Genomic DNA, 13,084 nt, shown 5'->3' on the forward strand with positions numbered 1-13,084 from the left:
GAGCCCCGGAGCCCCGCTTCTTAGCTGCACCCCGAATCCATAGGCCGATAGCAGCTTGAGATACGTTGATTTGTAAGTTAAGGGTTTACTAGATTTTCTCTGAACTGCATCTGAAGTTGGTTCACTAAATTACATAATTTTATTTGAAACAAGTTTTTGAAATCCTGCTGAAAGTAAAACTTAAACTTAAAACACTTAACTTAAAACTTAAAACACTTAACTAAACTTAAAAAACACTTAACTAAATGCTTAATTAAAGAAAGATCCTGAAATACATAATTTTATTTGTGTATGTCTTTTTTTAGACGCTGATATTATAAGCATTTTCAAACGTTTTTATAACATGGTTGCATCTCCCCTTTAAGACTCATATCGTGATAGTTATCATGTGAAGTTAGATTATCTTATTTGACTGATCTCTTTTGTCGATTATTATTTATATAGGTAATTTATAGGTTTAGTAGGTAAAATGACACAACATGCAATGATTATAGAGGCTCAACCTTTTTAAGGAACTGTTTTCTAAGAATCCTCAAAAAATTATGAGTAGATCATCACGCTCTGTCCCTCTACATTGTGCTTAAAATAGAGGGTGTTAACGTAGTTTCTGTGACTGCTAGCTATGGCATCCCAGTCTAATCATATCATAGTCCAGGAAATCAATTATTTGTTATAAAATGCTGACTTTTTCTCAGAAGATGTCTCTTTCACCTTGTTGCGTGGATTAGTGTTCGAAATCGCCCAAAAAAGATTTTTTTTTCGGGGGAGGGGGTACAATAAACTTTAAAAACGCAATAAAAATGGGTTTTAATACATTTTTATGAGTCGGAAAAACATTTCGGAATGGCGGGGGTTCATAATCCCTAACCCAGAATGGGGAGGATTCACTAGGGAGAATATGCCAAAGCCCCAGAAATCACTTCCTATTTCTCGGGGGGGGGGGGGTTTGTCTTCCCTAGATACCCCCACCAAGATTTAGACACACTTTTTTTGGTATTTTCTTTGACAAATACTTTATTTCCATTTTAGCCAAAATGCAATATAGTCTCTTGAACGGGCAACAGTTTCACCAGAGTACTTCACTATCAGAATCCATTAAATTTTTGGTGCTCACTAGAGAACTTGTCTTTTTTATGCCTGAAGCCTAACGGCAAGTGAAGATATCATATTTACTGTAATAGTAGTGTCCCTAAGTTGGATATTTAAGGACGTATTGGGGAGGATATAAAACAACTAAGGGTATTCGCTTGAAACTAACACATTGAGCCTTCAGGACAATAAAAATTAGTTTTAAGGGAGAGGGGGAGGTTGAAATTGATATATAATCCCTCTTGATTTCTGGGAATATTTCTGGTCTACGGTGTTATTATGAAAGTAAAGAGTGATAATAAACCCAAAAAAGAAGCAAATTTTTTCTATATAGGAGGTGGGCTACCCCTTCCTCATCCTCAACCTCCCCCATCTAGTCGTAGACACTTTGGAGGATGCTCATTCAATTTGAAATAGAGAGTTCCAGTCCTATTTTAGATCAAAAGTAATTGGACGCCAACAAGCCCCTATCCTAGAACCGTTTTTGATATCTGCTCCTTTTTATATCTGGAAAGTGATCACATATTCATGATATTTCTTTGGTGAAAAAAAAAAATAAAACGTCTGTTTTGATATTTGGTTGCCCCCTAGGACATCTGATCGACATTTTTAGGTATTTATTTTGTAATTTCTCTGGGGCTGCTCAATTTGCATGTCGGGGAATTTTTAGAGGAGGGGGAGGGGCGTCGCCTTTCATTTTATGGACTGAACAAAAATTTTGTTTTTATATTAAATTCAATGCATTATTAACTTTTCATCATAAAACATCACTGTATGCACCGAAATATGGCATGAAAAAATTTCAATGTGTGTTCCTAATCGATTGTTAAATACATGGGCTACTGCTCACAAATCAATAAATTCAAGACAATTTCAACCAAGTTTACCAATAGTTTATTTAACCTTCACTTTTAATTTTGGACACATATAATTTAAAACTAGAACAATTCTTCCAAGTTTCTAGCTAGGACCTACCTCTCCGTTTTAGTTCTTCCAATAGCGACAACACTGTATTTTGCAAAATAATTTTCTCATCATTCCATCTAAAGTGCGTTGGAAGACTTTCTTCACCATTTTCAAACTCAAAATATTTACTAAATTCTATAGCAAGGTTAGAGCAGACTAATCCAACGCCATTTAAGTCTTCTAATCCTGGATGATAAACTCTTCCCGAGTCAGGGTACATAGTCAGCTCATTAGGGTTGAACTTTACACACAAATCATCACCAGCGAGACCATAAGTCAAATATGGATTGGCATCTTTGTATATTAAGTGCGTGAATACGATCGGCAGATCGTCACATCGAATATAATTTCTTTCCCTGCCACAAGGGGATATGTATGGAAAATCTTCATGACATCCAGTTTCATTTATCCGTATCCTTGAAAAGAAAAATTTCAGGAACGTCTTGTCTAGAAAAAAAAAATTGTTAAGAGCCTTTGAAAAGAGTATGGGTAACTTACAATAGGGGGAACTGGCGCTAGTGTCGGCAAAACCCCAATGCTATCTAGTGTTTGGCGATACTTTTTTTTCAGAGTAATAATAAGAATAATTAGTTCAATTTGTGGAGTTGGTAAAATTAATGTGGCAATACGTGTCTCATCTCAGTTCCTAACGGAAAAAATGATAAGAAAGCCTGCAAAATGCTGGGTGTCACCAAACGCTAGATGGCAGTTGACATTTTTGCCGACAGTAACGCCGATTTCCACTATTATAAGCATCCATACTTTTCGGTCTTTTGCAAATGATTAAATAAAAAAAACAAGTTTTTTTTTAAATGAAAGTAAGGAGCAACATTAAAACTTAAAACGAACAGAAATTACTTCGTATATGAAAGAGAATTTTCCTCCTAAACGCCCCGCTCTTTACGCTAAACTTTGACTCTTTCTCTTAACTCTATTTTTAAAACAGTAAGAAACTTTAGCGTAAAAAGCGGGGCGTTGAGGAGGAAAAGTCCCTTTCATATACGGAGCAATTTCTGTTCGTTTTAAGTTTTAATGTTGCTCCTTACTTTCTTTTAAAAAAAACTTGTTTTTTTTTTATTTAATTTCTGGACGTTTTTGAATTAATGCATGTTTTGGTCTTGGCTCTCCGCACATAAATAATTAAAACGAAATTTGCATATTAATTAATTGCAATTAATCCAAGATTTTGAGAAAAAAAGGAGCGAGGGAGGAGGCCTAATTGCCCTCAAATTTTTTGATTACTTAGAAAAGCAACTAGAACTTTTAATTTTTTACAAACGTTTTCATTGGTAAAAAATATACGGAACTTACGAATTAAATTACGTAACGAACTTCTATATTCGTATGTTTTTATTGCGTGTATGAGGGGGTTCAACCCTCGTCAATACCTCGCTCTTTACCCTAGAGCTTAAATTTTGTCCCAAAACCTTAAGAAACCCCTCATATGCATAATAATTTTTGTTCGTTTTAAGTTTTAATGCTGCTCCTTACTTTCAGTAGAAAAAACTTTTCATATTTATTTTTTCATTGTTTTTTTAAATAATGCTAGAAAGCCCTGCGTCCCCTTCATTGAAATTCTCTTCCCCCACGACAAGTTTATCCATGGAAATATCTTCCCACGTATTCCCCCCTCAAATCTCCTGCCTAAACAAAAAAATCCCCCTGAAAACGTATGTACACTTCCAAATAACCATTACTATATGTAAGCACTGGTCAAAGTTTGTAACTTCTAGCCCCTCCCACTGGGACTGTGGGGGAGTCAGTCGCCCCCAAAGACATAGTTATAATGTTTTTCGACTACAATGAATAAAATGGCTATCTCAGAATTTTGATCCGGTGACTTTTGGAAAAAATGAGCGTGGGAGGGGGCCTAGGTGCCCTCCAATTTTTTTGGTCATTTAAAAAGCACACTAGAGATTTTAATTTCCGTTAAAATGTGCCCTCTCGCAAGATTCTAGGACCACTGGGTCTATACGATGACCCCTGAAAAAAAAAAAAAACAAAAAAAAAAACAAACAAACAAATAAACAGGCATCCGTGATCTGTCTTCTGGCAAAAAACGCGAATTTCCACATTTTCGTAGATAGGAGCTTGAAACTTCTACAATGAGGTTCTCTGATACGCTGAATCTGACGGTGTGATTTTCGTTAAGATTGTATGACTTTTAGGGGGTGTTTTCCCCTATTTTCTAAAATGATGCAAATTTTCTCAGGCTCGTAGCTTTAGATGTGTATAATTGATCTTGATGAAACTTATATATTTAAAATCAGCATTAAAAGGTGATTCTTTTGATGTAACTATTGGTATCAAAATTCCATTTTTTAGAGTTTCGGTTACTATTGAGCCGGGTCGTTACCACTAACTGTTTGATTAAGATAATCACACACAAATCCATAGGTGCCACCAGAATCTGTTTTAGAGGATCGTCTAGGATTGAAATAAATTTCTTTCATACACCACTCAAAATAAATTATTCTAAGTTAGACTATTAATTTTATGTTTTTTGGCCCTAAGATAGGATAACAGCCCAAAGAACGACTTACCAATTGGCAATGGGGCTGGAATAACTACAGTAAAGGTAAAACAACACAATCCCGCTCTTTTGGTTTACTATTAAGGTGATAGTAAACCAAAAGAGTTTTACTTTAGATAGGGTAACCTTAAAGGATTACCCTATCTCGTCCATTATGAACTTTTCGAATTTGTGTGGCCAAGCTATTTAGAATTGATTGGGCGGTCTTGCCATAGGTTGAAGAGCTTGGAAAAGATATCAGAATAAACGGCAGAAAACTAAAAGCCAGCACCTACTTTACCGGAAATCTTAGAAAACCATTCCTTACCCTTTTTGTTCTGGAGACAAAAATATTCAGTTTTAACGAAACTTGCATTAGAAAGAGTGAATTTGTCTTATCGAATAAGTGGAGCATAAATTTCTATTTGAAGTTCAGAAAAGGTAGTCTCTAAAAATATTGTAGCATAGTAATTGGGAAAACACTAAAACTCAAATCAAAGGAAATATCACTTGAGATATTTGGCATATTTGGGAGTTCCCTATGGTGCTACCCGTTTTGTTGACAATCTTACCGACAAAATGGACGTAAACTCCAGTTGTTGTTTCAACTAAATTTCAAACAAGAGATTCTAAATAGCTGTTGATGATACCTAGTCTCCAGGGAGTTTTCACTAATTGGCCCTTTGTCTATGTGACGGTCAGTTGATGCTGAGGCTCGCAAAATGATTTTTAAGGGATCTCATCCTCTTAAAACCTTCATCTTCTGCAAGAACTGCACATAAAAGAGGTCACCAAAAAGTGGCGGACACGCCAAGCTTGGTACATTGGATGATTACAAGTGGCGAATGATATCCTCACGTCTATAGGTATCTTGCTTTATACAAGATACCTGCTTTATACAAATACAAATTCTAAATGATTATTATATTGAAGGTGAACAGAGAACACACGCTTTATTCTTCAAGAGAGCAGGGCTATTTCTATTTAGAGTTACCTAAATACATCGTAGGTTTTGACCGAAGAGATCAAATATATATTCTTTGGGTATCTTGTCCACGGACGAAAGCTGCAACCAAATAACATCAAATCAAGTGCAGAGGCAACATCACTGATGGTTGCATTCTTATTTTTATATCACAGGTCCATAAGTTCAGATTTAGCTTTGGTTATTGTGATGTTGAGTTTTGGAGTAGAATTTATAAATCATGTATTACATCAAACAGTTCGTGGTAACGAACTGTAGTAAGGAGCGACCCGGCTCAATAGTAACCAAAAGTAAAAAAAAATGGAATTTTGATACCAATACCTACATCAAAAAAATCGCATTTTAATGCTGATTTTAAATATATAAGTTTTTAGTCTTACCCAGCAAAAGTTACGAGCCTGAGAAAATTTGCGTTATTTTAGAAAATAGGGGAAAACGCCCCCTAGAAGTCATAGAATCTTAACGAAAATCACACCATCAGATTCAGCGTATCAGAGAACCCTACTGTAGAAGTGTCAAGCTCCTATCTACAAAAATGTGGAATTTTGTATTTTTTTCCAGAAGGCAGATCACGGATGCGTGTTTATTTGTTTTTTTTGTTTTTTTGTTTTTTTTTTCCCAGGGGTGATCGTATCGACCAAGTTGTCCTAGAATGTTGTAAGAGGGCTCATTCCAACGGAAATGAAAAGTTCTAGTGCCCTTTTTAAGTGACCAAAAAAATTGGAGGGCACCTAGGCCCCCTCCCACGCTAATTATTTTACCAAAGTCAACGGATCAAAATTCTGAGATAGCCATTTTATTCAGCGTAGTCGAAAAACCTTATAACTATGTCTTTGGGGACGACTTACTCCCCCACAGTCCCCATGGGAGGGGCAACAAGTTACAAACTTTGAACAATGCTTACATATAGTAATGGTTATTGGGAAGTGTACAGGCGTTTTCAGGAGGATTTTTTTGGTTGGGGGAGGGGTTGAGAAGAGGGGAATATGCTGGGGGAACTTTCCATCGATAACTTGTCATGGGGGAAGAAAATCTCCATGAAGGGAGCGCAGGATTTACTAGCATTATTTAAAAAAAATGAAAAAATAAATGTGAAAAAGTTCTTTCAGCTGGAAGTAAGGAACAGCATTAAAACTTAAAACAAACAGAAATTATTACCCATTTGAGGGGCTCACCTCCTCCTAATACCTCGCTCTTTACGCTAAAGTATTTTTAGTAATTTCAACTATTTATTCTACGGCTTTTGTGATTCTGGGGTCATTCTTAATGAATTGGGACAAAATTTAAGCTTTAGTGTAAAGAGCGATGATCTGACAAGGGGGCGAACCCCCTCATATATGTAATAAAAATATGAGAATACAAAAGTTCTTTACGTAAGCTAATTTATAAATTACGTAAATCTTTTACTAATAAAAATATTCGTAAAAAATTAAAAGTTCTAGTTGCCTTTTTAATTAACCAAAAAATCGGAGGGCAACTAGGCTTCCTCCCCCGCTCTTTTTTTCTCAAAATCATTCGATCAAAATTATGAGAAAGCCATTTAGCCAAAAAAAAAAAAAATGCAAATTTCGTTTTAATTATTCCTCTGCGGAGAGCCAAAATCAAAACATGCATTGATTCAAAAACGTTCAGAAATTAAATAAAAAAAAAAGTTTTTTTTAACTGAAAGTAAGGAGCGACATTAAAACTTAAAACGAACAGAAATTACTTCGTATATGAAAGAGGCTGCTTCCTCATCAACGCCCCGCTCTTTACGCTAAAGTTTTTTACTGTTTTAAAAAGAAGAATTGAGAGACAGAGTCAAACTTTAGCGTAAAGAGCGGGGCGTTGATGAGGAAGCAGCCTCTTTCATATACGAAGTAATTTCTGTTCGTTTTAAGTTTTAATGTCGCTCCTTACTTTCAGTTAAAAAAAACTTATTTGTTTTTATTTAATCACAAACTAACACCACATCATATATATCATAAACTTACATCACAAACTAAAATTATAAATTGAACCACTGAAAATGATATTAGTTGCAGTGTATGCAAATATTGGTGCTTGATATTTAAAAGGTTGACCATACCCGACATAAAGGTTCCCCTTTTGGTTTGATTCCAATGCACTTAACAGAGTTTCCATATTATTATTAAATAATTTGCTTGAACTGAAATAAATGATTTAAATTTTCCTGGGTCAAAAAGAACGTCCTTTACCTGAGTACAATATTTTCCTTATCACTGCCCTTGCGTATACTCATTTGCGATATTTAAGGTGAAATTAATCTAAGCTTCCTACATTATGTGGTTTTTCGAGAAACACCGAAGGTCTCAAGCCAAAGAACACCTTATATTTAATTAAAAAAAAATACAAGTGCAAAGGGTTCTAGGCGTTTAACCCCCCTCGCCCCCCAGAAAATGCCACCCACCCTGCAGAAAATACCCCCACGGAAAAAACAACCCCGCCGAAAATAATCCCCCTTCCCGTAGAAAATAGAATTTTCTAAATTTGAAAATTTTATTTTAGTTTTTTTATAGTTTCGTGGAGAAGTGCTGAGCAAAGTGAAAAAGAGAAACTGACACACCATTGGTATCTTAAAAACTTATTCTAAATACAAGTATCCTAAAATCCATTTTCGTTGAAAAACCTCCATATGAACTTCTGCAATTTTTGGCAGCATTAGGTTCCAAATTAAAAAAAAAAGACGAAAAAGATGTAGACAAAAAATCATCAAAATTAAACTAAAAACATATGACACCAGGAAGTTTGAGAAGATTTAGCTTTCATTTGAAAGCATAGTTGGCTTTGGAAATTATCCCAGAAAGTTTCTTCCGAAGGATTTCAGATGAAAATTTTTTCTTACCGTTTTTCATTTGAAAAAGACTAATTTCTGATTGTTTTCAAAATCACGCCGGTAATCCCTTACTCGGTGGAAAAATTTCACAGCAAAAAGCCAGCAAAAGGTATTTTCCAGCATTTTTTGGGGGGAGGGGGAGGGGAGTGCAAAAGAAACTTAAAAAACCAATCAAAAATGTGAAATTGATATCTACTCTCTTATGGTTTCCGGGAATATTTTTAGTCTACGTTATTTATGAAGGTAAACAAAACCATAAAAACCAAAAATGAGAAGAACTTATTCCGCACAGGAGGGGGTCTGCCTCTTCCTCATCCACACCTCCACCTCAAGGTCACAGAAACTTCAGAATGTGCTCATTAGGTCAGAAATTGAGAGTTCTAGTCCTTTTTTTAAAGTCCAAAGGGATTGAAGAACAACCAGCCGCGTCGGGGACGAATTTTTTTTTGGGGGGGAGGGTCCATCGGGGGTATCTTCTGTGGGGGTATTTTACATGAAGGGGTACATTCTGCGGTAGGGTATTTTCCGGGGGGCGGGTAGACGCCAGCCACCGTCAAAAAGTTAACTTATATATTTTTTTAGATAAGCATTTTGTACATGCTGCGTGACATCCTAGATAGTGAATATATGTCCCGCTCCAGAAGAAACCGAAAGAAAAAAAGGGGGGCAAGAAACGTGCAGCAAGGTTAGAATAGACTGATTCAACGCCACCTAAGTCTTCTCGTCCTGGTGGGTAAACCCTTCCCGAGAAGAACTTTACACACAAATCAGTGTATTTGAACTTCATCGGTTTACGTCTGGGACATGTTTTCGTTAGCCAACCTAACGAACTTCAACCTAAGTGAAAGTTCCAACTGATTGGTTCTTCTATGTGAAATTTCAAGCCAATAAAAAGAACAAATATTGTTGGGTCACAAGATTTTTTGGGGAGCATGGCCTCTGTTTCTTCACAATCAAAATCTAGCATATAAAAATTCTCAGCCCAAAAAGTAAGGACATGTGTACTCACACTCTTTTTACTGTAATCAACAAAGGTGGAGTACTTACCTTTGTAGCAAGAAGTGAAATTCTTTATCCTTGCATCGTCAAGAAAGAGCTATAAGAGGAAAAAGTGATAAGGAAATAGTTCCATACTGAGATACCATAAAACAAGTTTGGCCTAGAAATAAAATCAAAATTAAACGTTATTTTCCTAAGGATTAAAATATAAGGCATAAAAATGACAAAAACAAGGCAGGTATTTCACAATCAGTTCACACATCAGTTTCCTTTTTATAGCAAAAACGCAAAATTAGATTTGTAATTTTTGATTATATAATACTTCCTTAAGTCCTATTCAACCTCACTGGAAATTTTTGGGCTTTTCATTTCAATGCCCTTGGAAAGAACTCAGTAAGTGTCTCAGTACAATGTTATTCATGATAATTGGACATGCCTCTTGCAAAACTTATGATAAATGTTATTGGTTTTCAAACCTTTTAAAGTTCTCTGGATCCTTTTAGTACCTTACCCAAAATGTCTCAATCCCTTAAGCTGAGAAATCAGATCAAAGGTTTTTTGTACCTTCTAAGAGATTTCTGCAGATACCAGGTGACATTTCATCGCGGTCAAAGATCATTATTGCAGCCCGTATATGGCTTCTTCTATAAGATTTCTGCAAAAGCAGTTTTTCACAGTCCAAATTCATGGTTGCAGTCGGTTTTTTCTACTTTCTAGATGAGCTCCAAAAATGGCCGGTAGCAAATCCACAGAGGTCCAGGATCATGGTTGCAGTCAGTCTCTAGCTCTATTTAGAAGATTGCCGTGGTTAGTAGTCCATAACAGTTAGGGCTCATGGTTCACAGTCCATATCCGGCTCCTTCTAGCAGATTGTTTGTGTACATCGCAGTCCAGCTTAATGTTGAAGTCAATCTCTAGCACCTTCTAGAATACACCACGTATAGCAGTTCATCATAGTCAAGCTTATGGTTGCAGTCAATCTCTAGCACCTTCTAGAATACACCACGTATAGCAGTTCATCATAGTCAAGCTTATGGTTGCAGTCAATCTCTAGCACCTTCTAGAATACACCACGTATAGCAGTTCATCATAGTCAAGCTTATGGTTGCAGTCAATCTCTAGTACCTTCTAGAAGATTGTCGCGTACAGCAGTTCATTATAATCCAGCTCATAGTTGCAGTCAATCTGTAACACCTTCTACGAGATTATCACATATAGAAATGCATCATAGTCCAAGCTCCTGGTTGCCAACCTTCTCTGGCTATATTATCATAAATAGCAGATAGGAGTCCAAGCTCATTGTCGCATTCACTCTCTGGTTCCTTCTAGAAAATTATTGCAGATAGCAGTCGGTCACAGTTCAAATTAATGGTTGCAATCCGTCTACGGATCCTTCTGACAATATTGTCAAATATGAGCCATATCCTTTGGTTCACATACAAAAATAGATTCGATTCGATTAAAATCGGGAAATAGTGTAGGCTCAACTTGAGGATGTTTCTTGCCAAATTAAGTATTTTTTTTATGATAAACACTACCAGTATATCTTTGTTCCATAGAGTGTCTAAATTGAAAATATGAGTCATCAAGAAACAGTTTTCTGTTTTATTTTGCTTAAACATACCAATGTATGAATTTCTCATTTTAAATAGAGTTTAACGATTTAGTGTTCGCTTACTAGTTTACACTTTCCTTAGTCTGTACCTTGAATTGTCGTACTGACATTTTTAGTTTGAAAAACAAAATGAATGGCCACAGGAACCGCACATGTAAACTGCAGGTCACAGACAGGGACGTGATTTCCTATGGGTCCCCTCCAGACGTAATTTTGCCCCCCCCCCCTCCCTAGCTGAAATTTAGTTTCTGAAAAAATCTTGTCTTAATTAAGAAAGCCTGCAAAATTCAAGTATCCAGATAAATCGGTCAGTTTTTTTAGTATATCTTTATCTTTATGGTAATGTATGATTCATTCTTCCGTTTTCACAATCATTTTCACTTGATTTGGGAAAATCGGCTCCAGCTTTGCCCCCCCCCCCCGGATTTTGAGGAAAATACGCCACTGGTCACAAAGTAACCATCAATTTCCTAAGGACTTTATGATAATTTTAATCGATCGGGATTTTTTTTTGAAGTAGGCTTACACTGGAATTCGTAATGTGTGGATTATGAAGGAAGAGGCTGGTAAAGACGATTTGCGTGACTTTCTCAATTGAAAAAGATGTGTTTCAATTCATTTTTACATTTTCGATTAACCTCCATAATCATCTTAGAAATCAGTATAAAAACCGACACAGTTGCGGGTGTTTCAGAGTCCATCAAATTAGGATTATCGATCACAATAAAAAAGTTTTACCTTCTGTTTTACTTGGAAAACCCAAAAAGTAATGATTTAACATAGTGATCAAATTAGTATTATTAGTTCCAGTAAACAAGGTTTACTTTCTGTTTTACTTGGAAAACCAAAAAGTAATGATTTAACCGAGTGATCAAATTAGGATTATCGATCACAATAAACAAAGTTTACTTTCTGTTTTAATTGGATAACCCAAATAGCAATGATTGAACCTAGTGATTAAAGTAGGATTATCGATCACAATAAACAAGGTTTACTTTCCGTTTTAATTGGAAAACCCAAAAAGTAATCATATAACCTAGTGATCAAATTAGGATTATCGATCACAATAAACAAAGTTTACTTTCTGTTTTAATTGGATAACCCAAATAGCAATGATTGAACCTAGTGATTAAAGTAGGATTATCGATCACAATAAACAAGGTTTACTTTCCGTTTTAATTGGAAAACCCAAAAAGTAATCATATAACCTAGTGATCAAATTAGGATTATCGATCACAATAAACAAGGTCTACTTTCCGTTTTACTTGGAAAACCCAAAAAGTAATGATATAACCTAGTGAGTGCTATAGTATAGACAGCGCAAGGAGAGGAGATTTAGATCAAGCATTTTAAGAAAACTAAAAGCAAATAAAAGAAAACCCAAAGAAATGTTAAGCTGAATATTACTCTGCTGAATATAGCCCCACGATCGGATATAAGCGTTTGTTCTGGAACTTGAATCAGAAAAAGAATGTTGAAAAGAATATCACTCTTTTCATGAAATGATTTTTTAGGGCATTTTAAAGACATTTTGCGCTGTAAGCCAGCCACGATACAAGTCAATCTATTACAACTAGGAATGGGCAACAGGCCGACATTACCACTATATCGAGTATATAGCATATAGTCTCACTGTTTTGAAATAGGTATGATATTGTATCTATACCATTACATTGGTGTTATAGCTGTTCAAAAATTGTTGTCTTCAACAATCCTATCTACTTTCCTCTTTTTTCCAACACAGTGCAGTTCAATGTAAATAAGTTATTCTCTTGTTTTTATTTTTATTTATTTAATAATAATTGTTGGCAAGAAACTTAACATAAACACATTCCCTCAAGATGCCACAGTGAGATATGGAGGAGGGATAACCAAACCAATAAAAAAGAAACGAAAAAAAAAATAACGTAAGCCTAAGAAGGGGTTTAAAAACCAAGCCCAATGAAAACATCATATACCAAACTACCACTCCCTTAAGACTCCATATTCAACTCCTTCCTTAAAACACCTCAATAAAAACAAACCACTACCTTTACTGATTTAATACTAATTTATTCCATCAACTACGCATCCCACCACATT

At 35.6% G+C, this 13,084-nt stretch overlaps 1 long non-coding RNA gene across 1 annotated transcript; it reads right to left on the reverse strand.

Moving 5' to 3' along the window:
• Nucleotides 1-1,967: 1,967 nt before the first annotated feature.
• On the reverse strand, nucleotides 1,968-10,767 carry LOC136042885 (uncharacterized). Its single transcript, XR_010621474.1, has 2 exons — nucleotides 9,436-10,767; nucleotides 1,968-2,502 (listed from the first exon to the last, which is right to left on the reverse strand). It is a non-coding gene; the product is annotated as an uncharacterized LOC136042885 (long non-coding RNA).
• Between the last annotated feature and the right edge of the window lie 2,317 nt (nucleotides 10,768-13,084).

The sequence above is a fragment of the Artemia franciscana genome, unplaced genomic scaffold (genome assembly GCF_032884065.1).
Source record: "Artemia franciscana unplaced genomic scaffold, ASM3288406v1 Scaffold_2329, whole genome shotgun sequence".
Taxonomy (NCBI): domain Eukaryota; kingdom Metazoa; phylum Arthropoda; class Branchiopoda; order Anostraca; family Artemiidae; genus Artemia; species Artemia franciscana.